Raw genomic sequence first — 18272 nt, 5'->3', positions numbered from 1 at the left:
GGAAAATGACCTCCGGATGGGCGAGAGCGTTTTGTTGATGTCGGGGAGCCCTCCGCCACTATAGTTGCGTACTCATAGCCCTTTCTGATCCACCCCTTTCCCTTTCGTTTTCCCCATTACCGGGGGTGGCTCATCCCTTTCGTCTGCCCGCGAGCCGGGCGAAGCGCTTCGCATGTGTCAGTTTTCTCACAGCGGTGAGGAAACAAGGATAGAAGGGGCCGTTCCAGTTCTCTTGCCTGCGTGAGGAGGGGGCCATGATGCCAGCGAAGGTGGTGTGAAAGGCAAAGCAAACACTGGAACATGCGGGACCAGGCATTCAAGGGGAAATTACTGTTCCGTGTGGTGTAAACGTTACCCTCGTACATGCTCACGCGCGCTCGTGAGATCAGCGCACGGCGCGAGTGGAAAGAGCACAGCGAATGTAGCCAAGGAGGTTGAAACAAAGATACGCAACGCAATGTTGCAGCCTAAATTACGCGAAGCTCGCTTGAATTAGCCTGTATAGCAGCAGAAGTAGGACGCATAACACAGGCGCAGGTTCGTCTGTATCATGAAGAGGCGCAACTGCCTCTTCGTCACGAGGTCAAAAACGGTGTACAATGCTTGCCAAGGAAAGAAAGGTGCATCCGAAGAGACATGATTTACAAGTACTTAAGTACACTGCTATGTTTTCCTATTAATAAAAAAAATTCATACTGGTGGTCGCTGGCAAGGCCAGAAGATAACTGTAGGTTTCCTCGGTGACGTAATTGTGGTGTCGTCTGCCCAATTATTCGAGAAGACCGTCTGGACCGTAGGAGTTATGGACTGTGCAAGTGCCACGCTGTCTGAAAAGGTTTCTTTGCTGGTCTTCCACTGCCACACATTTATTGAGTTGTACAAGTTATTTATTTATCTATTTATTTATTTATTTATTTATTTATTTATTTATTTATTTATTTATCTATCAATACTGCAATGCCCATTTGGGATTTTAGCAGGGTGGGAAAGAATACATATGTAAAGAACACTATAGCATAGGCAATGAAAACAACATAAATCAGGTTAACAGAACTTGAACATAGCAGTGGCACAGCAACATAACAAATTGTTACGCAATACTTGAAACAAAGGCCCAAAGTGATGATTTTAAAACTTGGTCATTGGTTAAATGATTCCATTCAAGCACTGTTCGGGGAAAGAAAAGATACTTGAAACAATTATTACGTATACTAAATGGGTTTATTGTTCGGCTATGTCGCAGCCTAGTAGCATAACCAGATGAAAAACTAATTATTCCCGTGAGATCTGTCTTATAATGACCATTAGTAAGTTGAAAAAGGAATTTTAGTCGTGATACACGATTTCGTTGCATTAATGGTGGCAGGTTCGCTTTTGTTAAGAGGTCTGTCACTGAAGTGCTTCCGAAGCTGTTATAAATGAAACGAGCTGCTTTTCTTTGCACCATTTCTATCTTGTTAGTGCCAGTTTTAGTAAAAGGGTCCCAAATTACAGGTGCATAGTCTAGTATCGGCAGAATTACAGCTTTATATGCGAGTAGGCGTACAGTGGGAGTAGAAAGTTTCAAAGCCCTCCTTAAAATATAAAGCTTGCGGTTAGTATTAGCTACTACATATTCAACGTGCTTAGCCCAAGTAAAGTCATTTGTGATCCAGAGTCCGAGATACTTATACGGTGTTACTTCGGAAATAATTATGTGATTAATACCGTACGGAAACGTTAGTTTATGCTTCTTATGTGAAATGGATATAAAAACTGTTTTCTCGAAATTAATTGACATTTGCCAGGCATCACCCCAGTCGACAATTTGTAGTAAAGCATCGTTCAGCTACTTCTGGTCAGTAATATTGTCTATCTCTGAGTACAATACACAGTCATCAGCATAAAGCTTAACCATAATTGGAATACCATGCAGCATATCATTAATGAATAAAAGGAACAAGAGAGGTCCAAGGACCGAGCCCTGGGGAACGCCAGAGTCTACCGGAAGTCGTTCAGAAGAATGATTATTAAAAACAACGAATTGTTCTCTGCCATCAAGGTATGCTGAGAGCCTTTTAATTAGTCTGCGGTTTTTCAGTATTTTGCTCAATTTGTAAAGTAGTTTTTTGTGAGAGACCCTGTCGAAAGCCTTTGAAAGGTCCATGAAAATAGCATCTATTTGTTTCCCATTGTTAATTGCTTTCGCAAGGTCGTGCACTCTTAAAACTAATTGGGTAATTGTAGAGTAGCCTTTTCTGAATCTGTGTTGATGCTTTATTAATATATTATTGGGGTTCGAAGAACTCTGAGATGTGATTATGGATTATGTGTTCCAAAAGTTTACATACCGCAGATGTTAAAGAAATTGGACGGTAGTTTTGAATGCAGTGCTTTTTTTCCTGTTTTATGCAGTGGCTTCACTCTGGCTGTCCTCCAGTCACTCGGTACTTGTTCCTCGCGCAGTGACCTTGTGAACAGAACATGCAAGTACTTTGAAGTCAATTCTGCATACTGTTTTAAAGATGTGTTTGGCATGTTGTCCGGGCTTGAAGATTTTTTTGTGTTCAGTTGTAAAAGCATGTTCGGTGTACCTCGTTCGCTTATTTGAACATCGGGTATTGGCGGCGAGGAGTTACGGAGTCGCCATCTATCGGAAGCGCCTCGCTGGCGTAGTATGAGGGATCACGCGGCGCGCTCCTCATAGGGTTTGCTGCCAGCGCTCACTGAAAACACCACGCGCGAGCTCTCCTGGACATTTCTGAAAGTACTTTCGAAACGATAGAAGTTTTTTACTGTTTAAATAGTAATGTTGGGCAAACTGAAAGTTCAGAATCGTTTACAGGCGCTCTCTCTTTACCGAATACGCACAGTGAACGCCACTGTGCGCTTCGCCGCGATGGAGTCTCCCAAACCGGCTTCTTCGTGAAAGGTCCGTAAACGCTGAGAGCAAACTACGTGAAATATGCTCTTATAGTGTTTGTATAACTAAATGGAGCGTAATAGAATGAAGCCTCAATGCAGCGATCCCACAGATTCGCAGCGACCGACTGCGCGTCAGCATGCTTGTCCGCGCACTGTTTCACTTTCGCCGCGTGCGCGTTTTCGCACCGTGCCCTGAGCTTTAGGCCGCAGAATATGAGCATTTTACACTATACAAGCAACCATTATTGCGTGGGCGCTGTCAGAGCTGTTAAAAAATAATTTCATTGTAGAGACTTCGATGCCTACGGGGACTGTGATGTGCCGTCGCGACGATTCAATCTTTTTTTTTCTTCTAAATTCTTGAATGTTTCAATATTATTTCTCGATTTGCGTCGCACTGTGTGTTTATTGGTGTCCTCAGCGTGCGATTTCCCACTGCTTCTTTTTTGTAATCCAGTGTATTAATTCATAACACAAACATGACCATATGCCATGCTTTTTTTTTAATGTGCTTCCTACCACTCCTTTTCCACTCCAATGAACTTGCTAGTATCTATAGCATCGACAAGTTCATAGACCAAACAGTCATGACATTGTAGTCTGGCAGCGGACTCGGGCGAGCGTCTCAGTGCGCGTTTTCCGAACATCGCAGACCCGGCGCCGTAGCAGAAATCTTCCTCGCGTCTGTGCTTGCTGCATACCCGAGTTGTAGCCGATGACTTTTTGCCGGTTTTATGCTTCGCGAGACAAGCTTGACGCAGCTTCTCGTCGTGCGGCTACGTGTGAAAAAGGCTGACACCGGCCTCCGTTGCGTCCGTCCGGCACTGCGGCAACCGAGCAGTAATCTACCATGTTCCACGCCTTCAAAGGCAGCCACTACCTATTGTAGTGCTTTCAAGCGTTGTAAAGGAGACACTCGAAGCGCGGAAATCTCGCCACTAAATGAGGACCGCATCGTACGAGGGAATTTAGACTCTCGTTTTCTGCTCGCTTCGGTGCTCCCGAAGCAGCCGACGCGGCCGCTATGTCCACGTGATCCCTCCTAGCACGTCACGCCGACGGTGGCGCCAGCTTTTCCAGTGGTGGAGCTCGAGGCCAATAGGCGGCACACACATTTTGAAAGGTGGCATTACATCATTATCATTTGTATAGACGGACTTAAAGTGTTTGTTCAATGCATTTGCTATATTTTTTTGCTTTCGCGAACTGCCTTACCATCAACATAAATCACATTCCTTGGAGGTCGGAGAAATAGAACGCCAAAATTTATCTGGAGCCGTGGTTATGAAACTTGGTAGCGATTCACCATAGTAGCGTTGTTTATCGGCATGCACTTGACTTTTGAGCTGAGAAGAAATGTCGATCTTTTATTTTACCGACTGCACATTTTCGATTTTAAATTATTTCTTTCAACGTTTCAGTTTCCTTTGGAGCCGCAATGTCTCGTGGGAGATCCAGGGATTATTGCGATTTTTCTTTTTAGTCGACATCGGGACAAAGCGATCAATGCACTCTTTAACTATTTTTTAAACCTGCACCACAGCGACACTACGTCTTCTGAGCTACTTGAAAAGTCGGCGAAATTAAGCGAAAGTATATCAATAATTGATACATCATCGGCTCGAGAGAAGTTTTGGTAATAACATTCAGGTTTCTTATCTAACACGGTGTCTTTAACGGTGAGTAGTACAGCCTCGTGATCCGATATGCCAAGTACTATTTCGCAATTCGTTTTGGCACTAATTGATGCGCCGGCAAAAAAAAGTCAAAAATTCACTGAGGACTGCCTTGAATTCGTGTGTTTTGTTCCACAATTTGCAATAAGTCAAAGGCAAAAGCAATGTCCAGCATAGCTTCCCCTAGAGGGCCATGTTTTCAAGTGGGAATGTTTGCCAGTCGACATTAGGCAAATCAAAATGTCCTGATAATATAATACGATTACCGGTTTTACATTCACATACAAAAGTTGCCAAAGCTCGTCAAATACGGCAATGGTTGCATTAGGGTGTCGGTATATTGCTGCAATAACATATTTAACATTTGCATAGTAAGCTGTACAGAAAATACACTCTACATTTGGTATTTCTGTAGCCAATGTAGAGTGTATATGGTAATACACTCTACATTGGGCCCCATGTCGCATCCTGTATTTCACCTCTCTCTCTCTGTATATTTATATATCGTATGCATAGATTCGTCAGGCAGACTTGCCTGACGAATCAGGGAAGCCTGCATTTGAACAGTCGTTAAAATGTTTACTTTCGGGATATTTCACATATTGCCTTCTTCTGTCATGTTTTGTTTTTAGTGAAATGAAAGAAAAGGCTTTGTGTGAGTTAGCTCTTGCCCATAAAGGAGGTCCATTTTGGCCCCTAAGTTCATCGCTTCCCAACTGCTGCTCCATCAACTATACACTATCACCACCATCATGGCTCGTCCCAAGGTATGCTTTGACATTGTTGAACAGTTTCCGCTATTGCATTTCCTAGTACGTCTTTATTAAGGCAAATAGCTGAGAGACAGGCAGGGGCTCCGGAAATATATCTGACTTCTGGGGGTGACGTCTGCGGGCCTCACGTGGCATCCTGTAGTTTACCTCACTCTCTCTCGCTCTGGATATATATATATATATATATATATATATATATATATATATATATATATATATATATATATATATATATATATATATATATATATATATATATATATATATATTGTTACGCTCTTAGGTGTGTAGTGGATTCACGAATGTGACTCTCTTAGGAGCATAGTGGGTTCACGCCTCAACAAAAAGTATGCGGGGGCACCGGAGGGTGGTGAACGAAAAAGACGACGTGTGGCTGGCTGGCTGAATCTCGCCAGGCGCTCAGCTGATCCAGGCCATCGCTGCTAACTCTACCCGGCTTCAAAGTAACGCCTTTTGTGGGCGCAACAGAGTGGTGGAGGTGCGGGGTACGACAGGACGTACCACGGAGTCGCAACATCCAGAACTTCGCCGGAGCCGTCGTCTTGCCGGTCTCTTGCCAACGACCTTCCCTATGGCTCAGGACGGTGATGGACAAATGCCAGCTCTAGTTTCACCTTCTCAAAGGTCAACGCCAGTTGGACCTTTGCGGCACTACATGGAGCCACGCTCGTTCGCGGGAAAAGTGGGCGAGGACGTCGACGAGTGGCTGATGCACTACGCAAGGGTGAGCCGCTACAACCGTTGGGATTCTGTCACTCAGCTTGAATATGTCGCGCTCTTTCTGAGTGAGACGGCGCTGATGTGGTATGAAAACCACGAAGACTCCCTAACAACATGGGAGCACTTTGTCGAGGAAATAAAGAAGTGTTTTGGCGACACCCACGCCAAACAGAAACGCGCCGAGAGAACACTTGCTCAAAGAGCTCAAGCTCCTGGAGAAACATGCACTATATACATCGAGGAAATCCTCAAGCTGTGCAAAATCGTAAATCCGCAGATGTCCGAGGAAGACCGAGTCGGACATCTCCTCAAAGGAATTGCAGAAGATGTATACAATTTCCTCATAAGTCGGGAACACGTTGATTCCGTCTCAGATGTCGTGCGTCATTGCCGTACGTTTGAGACGTTGAAAACACGTCGCATTGTGCCAAAGTTTGGACGCCTGGCGAATGTGACAACCATTGCCAGCGTAGATGAGAGCCCGTCTGCCGATCTTTTGTCTACTATACGGCAGATCGTGCGTGAGGAACTGCTGCGGCACCAGGAACTTGCGCGCGACGTCATACGACAACCTGACGGTTATTACCCGCAACACATGGCGCCTGCCGCACCCTGCGCTTCCTGGCAACCGGCGGTATGTGTCACAGACGTCAACCGCAGAGGTGCTCCATGGCCACGTGAGGACACATTTACGACCGAACACCGACCTGCAGGACACCCTCGCTCCAACAGGTTTGCACGCAGACCGACCGTTCCTCCTGTGCAGCAGGCTCAGCCGCTTCGCTCTGCTACACGACCCCCCACGGCTGAGCGCTTCGAAGGGCAGTTCATCGATCGTGGTTTGCCTGTGTGTTATAGCTGTGGCGACTTGGGTCACATTGCCAGGTACTGCAATCGCCGCCAACCACCGAGGTTCGACCGATCGACGATGTCTAGGCGGTACCGCGCTCCTCTGGGCGAAACATACTCGCCTTCGCACACATACTTAGGACGCTTGCCTCACCAGCACCCGGAGCCGCTGCGGAACCGTTCTCCAGCATCCGATCGCAGCTTGACGCCACCACCCGCTCCTCGTGTAAGCCGATCGCCCTCTCCGCGGCGTCGATACCCGTCGCCACCTCCGGAAAACTAGCCAGCGCGGCCGTTGGAGGTGAGGTCGCTGGACAATCTTCGCTGTCGACAGAGATACCTCCAACCATTTGTATGTTTAAGAATACGGTGTTTGTATTAATTGACGGGGTTTCATCCATGGCCTTAGTGGACACGGGAGCAACTGTTTCAGTGATGAGTCTGGCGTTTAAAAGCCTCCTAGGACGAAAGGTGATGTTTCGCTGGGACCGTGCCGATACGTTTCGCGGAGTGAGTGGGGAGTTGTTGTATCCTGTGGGCGTGTGTAATGTAGACGTAACCTTGGGTGGCCAAATATTTAACGCGGAGTTCGCTGTTCTACCGCATTCTACGCATGACGTAATCCTGGGCCTTGATTTTTTGAAACTGTGTGGTGCCACTGTCGACTGCAAAACGGGTGAAATCAGTGTAGGTACGAGCTTTTCTGCTGCGTTTATGGAAGGCCCACCGAATCGTGAAAGTGTGCTTTGTGTATCCCGGGATACCGTTGTGCCTCCGTTATCCGCAACGTACGTTTCAGTCGCCTGTTTTCCAACCACCGACGGAACGTTTGACGCTACCGTGGAGCCCGTTCACCTGAGTTGCATCAAGAGGAATGTACTGATACCGTATTGCACGCTGTCAGTTGTTCAGGGACGCACCAACTTATGGGCCGTAAACTGTTCGAGTGAACCTGCAATACTACCACAGGGTCTGAAACTTGCCGCCTACCATGAAGATCACGTGCTATCGCTCGCCATTCTTACAGAGACCCGTGATTCTGCGGATGAGCGCCATTTCGCTAATGTCTGCCCTGCGGCGCACTCCTCATTTCTCACTATGGTAAACAAGTCGCTCAGCACTAAGCAGCGTCACGAAGTGGCGAATATTCTGCTAAAGCATGCCCGACTGTTTGACTTCTCCCAGCAAGAGGGGCCACCATTGTTTCCTCCTTCTCGTATACACCATCGCATAGATACGAGATCTGCCCAACCACTGCGACAGAAACCATACAGAGTCTCACCATCGGAACGCAAGGTGATCAATGACCAAGTCCACGAAATGCTAAATAAGAATGTAATCCAAGAATCCTGTAGTCCGTGGGCAGCGCCAGTGATCCTGGTTAGGAAGAAAGATGGTTCATGGCGATTTTGTGTTGACTACCGCCGCCTCAACACCATCACTAAAAAGGACGTATATCCTCTTCCGCGTATTGATGATGCTATCGACTGCCTCTCATCAGCGTCTTACTTTTCGTCTGTTGACTTGAGGTCGGGGTACTGGCAGATTCCGATGCACGAGGCAGACAAGGAGAAAACGGCATTTGTAACGCCAGATGGACTTTTTGAATTTAATGTGATGCCGTTCGGGCTCTGTAATGCGCCTGCAACTTTTGAGCGCTTCATGGACAACATCCTGCGTGGTTTGAAGTGGGAAGTATGCATGTGCTATCTAGATGATGTAGTGATTTTCGGGCGCACGTTCAGTGAGCACAACGCACGTCTCGATCTTGTGCTAGACTGCTTGGACAAAGCGGGTTTGGTCCTCAACTCGAAGAAGTGCCATTTTGGAGAGCGCCAAACACTCGTTCTGGGACACCTAGTGGATAAGGACGGTATACGACCTGATCCAGCGAAGACTGCTACGGTGGAAGCCTTCAAGCAACCTCGCCATGTAAAAGAGCTACGCAGTTTCCTAGGGCTTTGCTCGTACTTCCGCCGGTTTATTCGTGGATTTGCCAACATCGCGTATCCGCTGACATGCCTCCTCCAGAAGGGCGTTCCCTTTGAATGGACTCCTGAATGTGAAGCTAGTTTTCGTGAGCTGAAGTCTCGTCTGACGTCTCACCCCATTCTCCGACACTTCGACCATGCGGCTCCCACAGAAGTTCATACGGACGCTAGCGGTATTGGCATCGGCGCTGTCCTTATCCAACGCGTCGACACCAAGGAACACGTCGTCGCCTATGCGAGTCGTTCTTTAAGTAAATCCGAGCGTAACTACACCGTTACAGAGCAAGAATGTCTTGCAGTTATTTTCGCAGTACAGCGCTTCCGGTCGTACCTGTACGGGCGCCCCTTCACTGTGGTGACAGACCATCATTCTCTCTGCTGGCTGGTTAATCTCCGTGATCCGTCGGGCCGGCTTGCGCGTTGGACACTCCGTTTACAGGAATATAACTTTACCGTTTCTTATAAAAGCGGCCGCCGACACGCCGACGCTGACTGCCTCTCGCGCATGCCGCTTCCAACGACGGACTGCGACGCGGACAACTTCGACTGCTATATTGCATCACTGGAGCCGGGATTTCCTGATATAAATACCTTCAAGGTCGAGCAACAAAAAGACAGAACTTTAGAACCACTGTTCATTACTGCAAGGCAATCAGCACCATCAACTCGTTTCTGTGTTCGCGATGGGGTTCTTTACAAAAAGAACTATTCTACTACAGGCCCACGATATCTTCTGGTGGTCCCGGAGAGTCTCCGTGTCTCCGTCTTGCGCGCTATGCATGACGATCCAACATCTGGACATTTGGGTTCTGCGCGAACTCTCTACCGCCTTCAAGAAAGGTTCTACTGGCCCAAAATGCGCCAGACGACCGCCCAGTATGTGTCCAGCTGCAACGAGTGTCAACGTTATAAGCGTCCGACGAGTGCTCCTCCTGGTCAACTCCATCCAGTGCCACCCCCCAGCACTCCCTTTGAGCAAGTTGGCATCGACCTCCTCGGTCCTTTCCCGCGTTCATCCGATGGGAACCGCTGGATTATCGTGTGTGCCGATCACTTGACACGCTACTGTGAGACAGCTGCAATACCATCGGCTACTGCAACCGAAGTGTGCATTTTTCTGCTGCGTTTTGTTATTCTTCGACATGGACCTCCCAGAGTCATCATCAGCGATCGTGGGCGGCAGTTCACTGCAGACGTGGTCGAAGAGATGCTTCGTCTATGTGCTTCAAGGTTTCGACATTCCACCCCGTATCATCCCCAAACAAATGGCCTTACGGAACGCACGAACAGAACTCTCACTAACATGCTGTCCATGTATGTCGAGTCAGATCATAAGAACTGGGACAGCGTGCTACCTTTCATTACGTACGCATTTAACACCTCAAAGCATGAAGTTACGGGTTACAGTCCCTTCTTTCTTCTTTACGCTCGTCCGCCTCGTTATACACTAGACACTATCTTCCCGTTCTCCAGCCACGATAATCTTTGTATATCAGAGACAGTCTGTCTTGCTGAAGAAGCCCGACGACTTGCTTCTTTACGCACTCTTCTTTCACAAGACCGCTCGAAGGCACGCTACGACCGCCGACGCCGACACGTGATATATGACCCTGGTGATTTAGTGTTGCTCTGGAAACCAACCAGGAAACGTGGACTATGTGAAAAACTGCTGGCCCACTATGTTGGCCCCTATGTTATTACGGAGCGCATCAGCGAATTAACCTACCGCATAGCACGTCTCACATCAAATGGCCGACGGTCAGCAAAGACTGAACTTTCGCATGTCGCCCGTTTAAAGCCCTTTATTTCTCGATAGCCTGTTAGACTTGCCCGGCGGGCTTCGTCTGCGCGGAGGGAAATGTTACGCTCTTAGGTGTGTAGTGGATTCACGAATGTGACTCTCTTAGGAGCATAGTGGGTTCACGCCTCAACAAAAAGTATGCGGGGGCACCGGAGGGTGGTGAACGAAAAAGACGACGTGTGGCTGGCTGGCTGAATCTCGCCAGGCGCTCAGCTGATCCAGGCCATCGCTGCTAACTCTACCCGGCTTCAAAGTAACGCCTTTTGTGGGCGCAACAATATATATATATGTGTGTGTGTGTGTGTGTGTGTGTGTGTAATGTGCACACTCTGTGATATGACGCATTTGTGGCTTGAGGGGCAGTGAGTTTGCGCGATCTTGTGCAGCGGTGGAGATAAGCGGGCAACACGTTTCACAATGAAAATTTGTCGCGAGTAGCGCTGATGCCGTGCGATGGTGTCTTCTCTTGTGCCGTCTACGAAGTTGCGCTTACCAGTATGCATTTCTTAATAGTCGTGAAATGTATGAATTAGTTAGGACAAATTATTTAATTAGACGGAATGCAATAAATAATCTGAGCGTCTCCAAGTAACGGCAAAACATTCTCTCCAGTTGCATGGCATTTGCATATTTTTAAATCTTGCTGCATGATAGCTGGCACATGCGGCGATATAAGTTAACACTCCTTTACTCATCATCACCCATTTAACCTTACTTTTGAGCCTTATAAAATCATGACAATTTTTGTTATTTATGGGGTTGTACGTGCCAAAACCACTTTCTGATTATGAGGCACGTCGTAGTAGGGACTCCGTAAATTTCGACCACCTGGGGGTTCTTTAACGTACACCCAAATCTAAGTGCACGGGTGTTTTTGCATTTCGCCCCCTATCGAAATGCGGCCGCCGTGGCCCGGATTCGATCCCACGACCTCGCGCTCAGTAGCTCAACACCATAGCCACTGAGCAATCACGACGGATTATAATCATAGTGGCGATGGACACTGATAGTTATATAGGCATAGTTATATATACTTACAGACAGACAGACACAGCACAGAACAAGCATACAAACCGAGAAAACAACCATACTATAGAACATACACAAATTTAAAGACACCGACTATCATGCAACCGAAGACTTCTCCTTGGAAATTCGTGCACTCGGAAAAAAAACTTTGGGAAGCGTCCCAGATGTATCGCAACAATGGCTCTGAGGTGAAGCTTCACTTCAATTACATTCTCATTGATAAATGTCGGTACGTTCTAGGACGATGATAAGGATGCCCTTGAGAAAGACCACAGGCAGTCCCCCAAACGCACAGCCCGACATTCTACTACGTCTTCTGTTTGACGTCCTAAGCACAGGCATGAAAAACTCTCGATTATGAATATTAACGCTAGAAGCATTATAAACAAATTTCCTGGCTTCTTGTCTCTTGTGTGTTCGTACTCCCCACATATTGTGGGCATTACGGAAACGTGGCTTCACAATGGCGTCCATGATTCTGAATTCACTCCCCCAGGCTACTTGGCGATACGAGCGGATCGACAGGATAGCAAAGGCGGAGGGGTCGCTCTTATCGATCGATCTGACATTAGGTTCTCCATTATGAAGGCGCCAGCAGAAATGGAATCTATCTGGTGTAAAATTTTTCTTAAGGAACAGTTCATTGTAATCGGCATTCTTTATCGACCGCCAGGTTCATCTGTCGATGTTGTGCGCATCCTTAATGATTATTTGAATATACAAACACCCAAACTGTCTAATCTTATATTGATTGGCGATTTCAGCACTCCAGGTATTCATTGGCCATCATTTACGCTTTCTGGTCGGTATACATCCATCTGTCGAGAATTGCTGAACATTTCCTTGTTCTTCGATCTAAAGCAAATTGTTAACGAAGCAACAAGGGGTGACTCGCTGCTAGACTTGGTCTTTCTCGGTTCAATTATTTATCAGTGTGGTTTGAATGTAATATTGTTGACGGAATTTCCGACCACAAGGCTGTGGCAGTTACTATTAATTGTCCCGTTTTCGCGCTGCTGTCGACTTTCACCACGTTTCCTGATTTCGCTCGCGCTGATGATATTGCTATCTCCGATTTTCTTGCTTCTTCTTTTGGTGCATTTCACACGATTAGTCACATGTGTGACATCAACGAACTAGTCAGCAACTTTGAAACTATTGTCAGTGACTGCATGCAACGTTTTGTTCCGCTAAAAACAAAGAAAAAGAACCTCAATGTACCCTGGATCACACTTGATATCCTTCACGTATCATGCCGCGTTGGACGCCTCAGGTGCGTTAAGCGTTTATCAGACTATCATAAAGCTATCAAGTCTTGTAGGGCAAAGGAAGAACTGGGAGTAATTACAAAATCAGCAAAAAATCGTTTTTTTCGATTTACGCTTAGAATATTTTCTAAAAACTAATCCTCGCAAATTTTGGCGCTCTTTCTTGCCAACAGAGTCTACATCGGCATCTATAATCGTCAATGATGAAGCAACTAATAATGCGTTAATAATAGCTGATGCTTTTAATGCTTACTTTAAATCTGTGTTTTCATCAGATACCTACGAAGTTCCATCCTTTGACCCTCCTAAAGTGGCAACCCCGATTACTGATATCATGATTAATGAGCATGGTGTACTGAACCTAATACTACAGTTAGATACTCACAGATCGACCAGTCCTGATGGTATACCCAATTCTTTTCTCGTTCCTTATTCATCGTGGTCTGCTCGCTACCTAACCATCATCTTTCAAAAGTCGCTGAATACCGGCATTGTTCCATCCTCATGTAAGCTGGCCAAAGTACATCCATTATTCAAATCTGGTAATAAACAGCTCTTATCTAATTATAGACCTATTTCATTAACATCATATTCATGTAAGTTGCTGGAGCACATAATTCACAAACATATAATGAAATTTCTGGAATTTAATAACATCCTTTCTAACTTTCAGCATGGTTTTAGGAACGGTTTCAGCACCTTAACACAACTGGTTGAATTCTCACACGACATTCTCTGCGCCCTTAATATCGGCACCCAGGGGCGCGATCGGAGATATTTTGTTGGATACGCGTTCTGTTCAGTTGCTGCAACGTCACAAAGTTGCAGTATGCAAAATTTGTGACAGCGGGGCGCAGAGAGCAGCCAATCAGGAAGCGGTCACCTCCCCGGAAGTTTACCTCCGTCGTTTGTCGTCTGCTTGCAAACAGCATACTACAAAGCCAAATGTTTCTCGTCTTCCAATTGAATGAAATCTTCGTCTAAAAAAATGCATTTTTTCTTCTCAAGCCCAAACACGTTTTCAAATAGCAGTACGTGTGACTACTGCAATTTATAACTATTAGGTTCTTTGCGTCGTCCCTAGGTGGTGTCGCGCACAGCGAGAAGGAAAAAGAAAAAAAAAACGACGGGAAGAGTGGCGCTCTTTTCAAGAGGCAGCGACGACATCCCAGTGGCTCGCTGGCACCGATGATGTTGTCGATTTCTCTGTGCAACCAACGAAATATTTGTTTCGAGAAAGAAAAACGACGCCGGAATTCACTTTCTGTCATTTCTTCAAACGCGTTTCGCAAACCTGCCATTCTGCAGCCGAAAAGGCCGCCAGTTGGATTCAATCCAATCCACCAGACGCGCCATGCGAAGCCGTACGATCGCTCCAAACTTCTCAACTCCCGTCGCGTTCGGACGAAATGCTCGGTGGGCGGATGACTGACAGGAGCGTGTCGTCATTTTGACGTCACCAAAAACGGGGCGGCGCCCCGCGGCTGGCGACGTCGCCGCGGAGTAGGCCAATCGTGCGCGCCGGTAACCGAACGAACGCGCCGAACAACCATCTCCGATCGCACCCCAGGTCGACACTATATTTGCAGATTTTCCCAAGGCTTGCGATACTGTACTGCATTCTAATCTCTTGATAAAGCTTAACATGATCTTCAAAAATTCTCACTGGGTTAGCTGGATTGCCAGTTTTCTTTCTCATCGGTCACAATTCGTATTTTATAATTCAACTAATTCTTCTTCTGTTGACGTGTCATCTGGTGTGCCGCAAGCGTCGGTTCTTGGTCCTTTACTATATCTACTATAGATAAATGACTTACCTCGAAACGTCACTTCACGCATACGCCTTTATGCGGACAACTGTATTTTGTATCGCGTGATTAGCACACCAGAAGATCATCTTGAAATATATTCCTTATTTGTCAGCTTCTGTCCCTGGTGCAACACTTGGCAAACGAAAATAAATTTCACTAAAATTGTGATAATGTCGTTTTGTAATAGTGCCTCTCCTTTATTGATCAATTACACTTTCAACGACTTACCCTTGCACAGGGTCTTGGAATACATGTATCTTGGCGTCATATTTACCACTAACATATCCTGGTCAAAACACATTAATTTCATTTGCACTAAAGCAATACGGAAGCTCGGGTATTTGAGGCGCACTTTCAATAATTCTCCAAAGGAAATTAAGTTACTAATGTATAAAACTTTAGTTCGCCCAATCCTAGATTATGCTTCTCCTGTCTTGAACCTTCATAAGCAGTGCGACCTTAACTCCATTGAGAGTACACAACGACAATCTATTAGGTTCATATATCGCCGCTATGATCACTATTTTTCACCCTCTCGTGCCTTATCTTCTTTGAACCTAACCCTTTTATCCATACGCCGTCACACTGAGTCATTGAAGTTTCTGCATAGCATCGTCAATTTTCCTTATGGTGTCTCACATCCCATATATATTCCTTCAGACATTCCTCGGTTAAGTAGGAGTCACCATAGCCTTAATATTAAGCCTTACTTTTCTCGATCTAATAAATTTAAATACAGCTTTTTCCCACGTACTATTGAATTTTGGAACTTAATTCCCGGAACAGTTAAGTCACTGGCAATAAACGATTTCTTGTTAAAGTTAATTACACCTGATTTTATGTGTTTTCTCGCTGTTACAGTGTATTGACTCATTCTCTTTTTTGTACTGACTCTCAGTGTTGCTGTTATATTAAGTTTCATTTGTGTCATCTGCCTTATTTCTTGTTAATATTTAATATGTTATTCTTTTTTGTTTTGTTTTTCTTATGACTTCTTTTTCTCTAACCTACTCCTGCCATAGGCTGCAGTATGCATAAATAAAGTAAGTAAAATAAAATAAACCATACAGTTGATGATAAGGCGCTCCTAATAACAATGTGAAGCAAGCACATAGCACTGCCCGCATACATTTGCCGGTAAAGATTAATTACTCTCGGCAGTGACACCCCTAGCCTTTCGTAAATGAAAGTAGCAGCCAAGAAATTAATTTTAATGTTGTTGCGGCACGGCTGCGGGCGGAGGCGTGCTGTCCAAATTACCCTTACTCCCGTTGTTACCACTACCCTAAATGAATAAAGCATTACATATCCACTGTCCCCCCTGCCCCCCTGTGGAGCTGTAGCGGTGGTTTTTAATTGCTTCACTGGTCATCAACTTTCGCAGGGCCGGGACAGCGGAGTCGATTTTTTTGCCCTCTTCTACAGAGCATCTGTCGACCAACAAGAAGGTTTTGTGCTTTAATGAACCAGAAACGCCCCCATACTAGTCATTACTTTCTTAAAATAACCCACTGTAACAGGAAACAAATGTCACAGGAATAAGACGAACGCTTCGTCTTTGTTTTGCCTTATTTTTGTGGCGTATCTTTCCTTATATAAAGTACATCACGCTCAACTGATTGTGCAGCCAAATAAGCAGGACCAGGGGGTCAGTTTGAAAACTAATGTGCGGAATAGTTGCGCAGTGTGTTATAGCCTGCTAAGGGATCAAAGGTTAGTGCCTTGTTGAAGGAGTGAGGAAGACCGTTTATGCAGGAATAGTAATTGCTCTCATACAGATAACACAAAATGTTTGAACAAATACAAATTTGTTGTAACGCATTTAACACGCTCTCACGGATGGTCAACAGCACTTAAGCGATATCATTGAACACTATACAATCAGCGCGTTGTACCCGCACTAACATGTAAGGCCAAAACACGCTAAGTAACAACGAAAGTTGAAAGTAAACATGGAACGTAAACTGAAAGATATGGTCATGATATTGAATGAAAAAAATAATGTGATTCTGAGAGCAAGTTCATGTAGATTATGATATTCTAGTCGGACAATAAGGTGCTGTATTTGCAGGGTCGTTAACAAATGGAGTAAGAACATTATTGCCAAAAGAAAGGAAGAATAGTGGAGGGTATTTATAATCATCATCATCATTTATTATCCCTTAATGGCCCTGGATTGGGCATTACATAAGGGGGTATGTATCAATCAATGAATCAATCGATATTTATTATTACGCAAAATACTTTACAGATAGAGGAACACGGAAGGAGTTCCAAAGATTGGATGTAATGTTAATAATTCTTAAAAATGGAATTATTCAATGGGTTAAGCGGACGCATAGGAAGGTCGGAGTGCGGAAGTCGGCTTGCAATCAAGACCGACCATGCAAGTGCATTAACCTCAGCCTTCTTGATGGGGCCTTGGACACTTTTCTCACTAATCATAGAACGGTATATCATTTAAAGTGCGTCGTCCCACGAATGTCATGCCACAGACATGTTTCCAATCGTTTAACTACAAGTAAAGTTATCGCACCGAATACCCGTCTTGTCTCTCTTCTTCTTCTGTAGCGCCATGCAAGCTACACAGCGGAGAGGCGAAGAGGTGAAGGCCCCTTTCCACAAGCCGAGAGTCACAGCTGCGAAAGGACTCATCGCGCGACCCCGTGGCGACCGTGGTAGACTAGGCTGCAGAGCATACCGCTACCATCGCGGAGGCTACAAGCAGCAGTCGCTGCTACGCCAGTGCAAAAAAAAAATAAAAGGATTCAATTTTCTCTTTGAGATCGCAGACATATATACTACATATCTCTTCTTCATTTAGTCATCTAAAACATATAGCAGTAACGTATTAGTGTGAATGTTGTCGCTATCACGAAATCAGCCAGCACCGTTGGTCAACTGTTTTCGATCAGCTTTCGACGACGTCATTTCGGATGCGATAGCAAGCGTGCGTTCACTGCTTCTGATACGATTTTTTTTAAATTCCCTGCTGCATGCAATGCAATGTTATTCGGTTCACATGTTCACGACCCCCAATCGGCAAGGTTCTTTTATTGTGTTTAAAGAAGTGTATGAGTGCCTCTTTAAGGGCGCTTAACATTGATCGATAAGCTATGCGTTCTGGGTGTGGTAGTACAAATAACGCTGGTGTACGGCGCTTCAATTTGAGAGGGAGCCGTCTTTGTAGCGTCAACATGCACTCTCAGACAAATCCCGCTTACAACAGCACTGACTATACAAGGGAAAAGTTCGAGATAAGGACGCTTACTATGGGGCCCGAAAATATACGACTCATTTATATCCAGCACCTAGTTTGGCGGTCCGCATGTATACGGCCCATTTTGTTAACGGGAACTTTTATGTGGTACAAATTTTGAAGAATACGACGCTTACGAGCTGTCTGCCGTATCAGTGCGACATTTTATG

General features: G+C 45.6%; 1 long non-coding RNA gene across 1 annotated transcript in view; it reads left to right on the top strand.

The window, feature by feature from the left end:
• The window catches only part of LOC139059890 (uncharacterized), a 40038-nt gene extending 22389 nt beyond the window's left edge, over positions 1–17649 (top strand). The window contains exons 2-3 of the long non-coding RNA XR_011514479.1: positions 2395–2465; positions 17415–17649. This is a non-coding gene — a long non-coding RNA (uncharacterized lncRNA). The remainder of the gene's footprint in view (positions 1–2394; positions 2466–17414) is intronic.
• The last annotated feature ends 623 nt before the right edge of the window (positions 17650–18272 follow it).

The sequence above is a fragment of the Dermacentor albipictus genome, chromosome 5 (genome assembly GCF_038994185.2).
Source record: "Dermacentor albipictus isolate Rhodes 1998 colony chromosome 5, USDA_Dalb.pri_finalv2, whole genome shotgun sequence".
NCBI classification, from domain to species: Eukaryota; Metazoa; Arthropoda; class Arachnida; order Ixodida; family Ixodidae; genus Dermacentor; species Dermacentor albipictus.
This window is presented reverse-complemented; position numbering and strand designations above follow the sequence as displayed.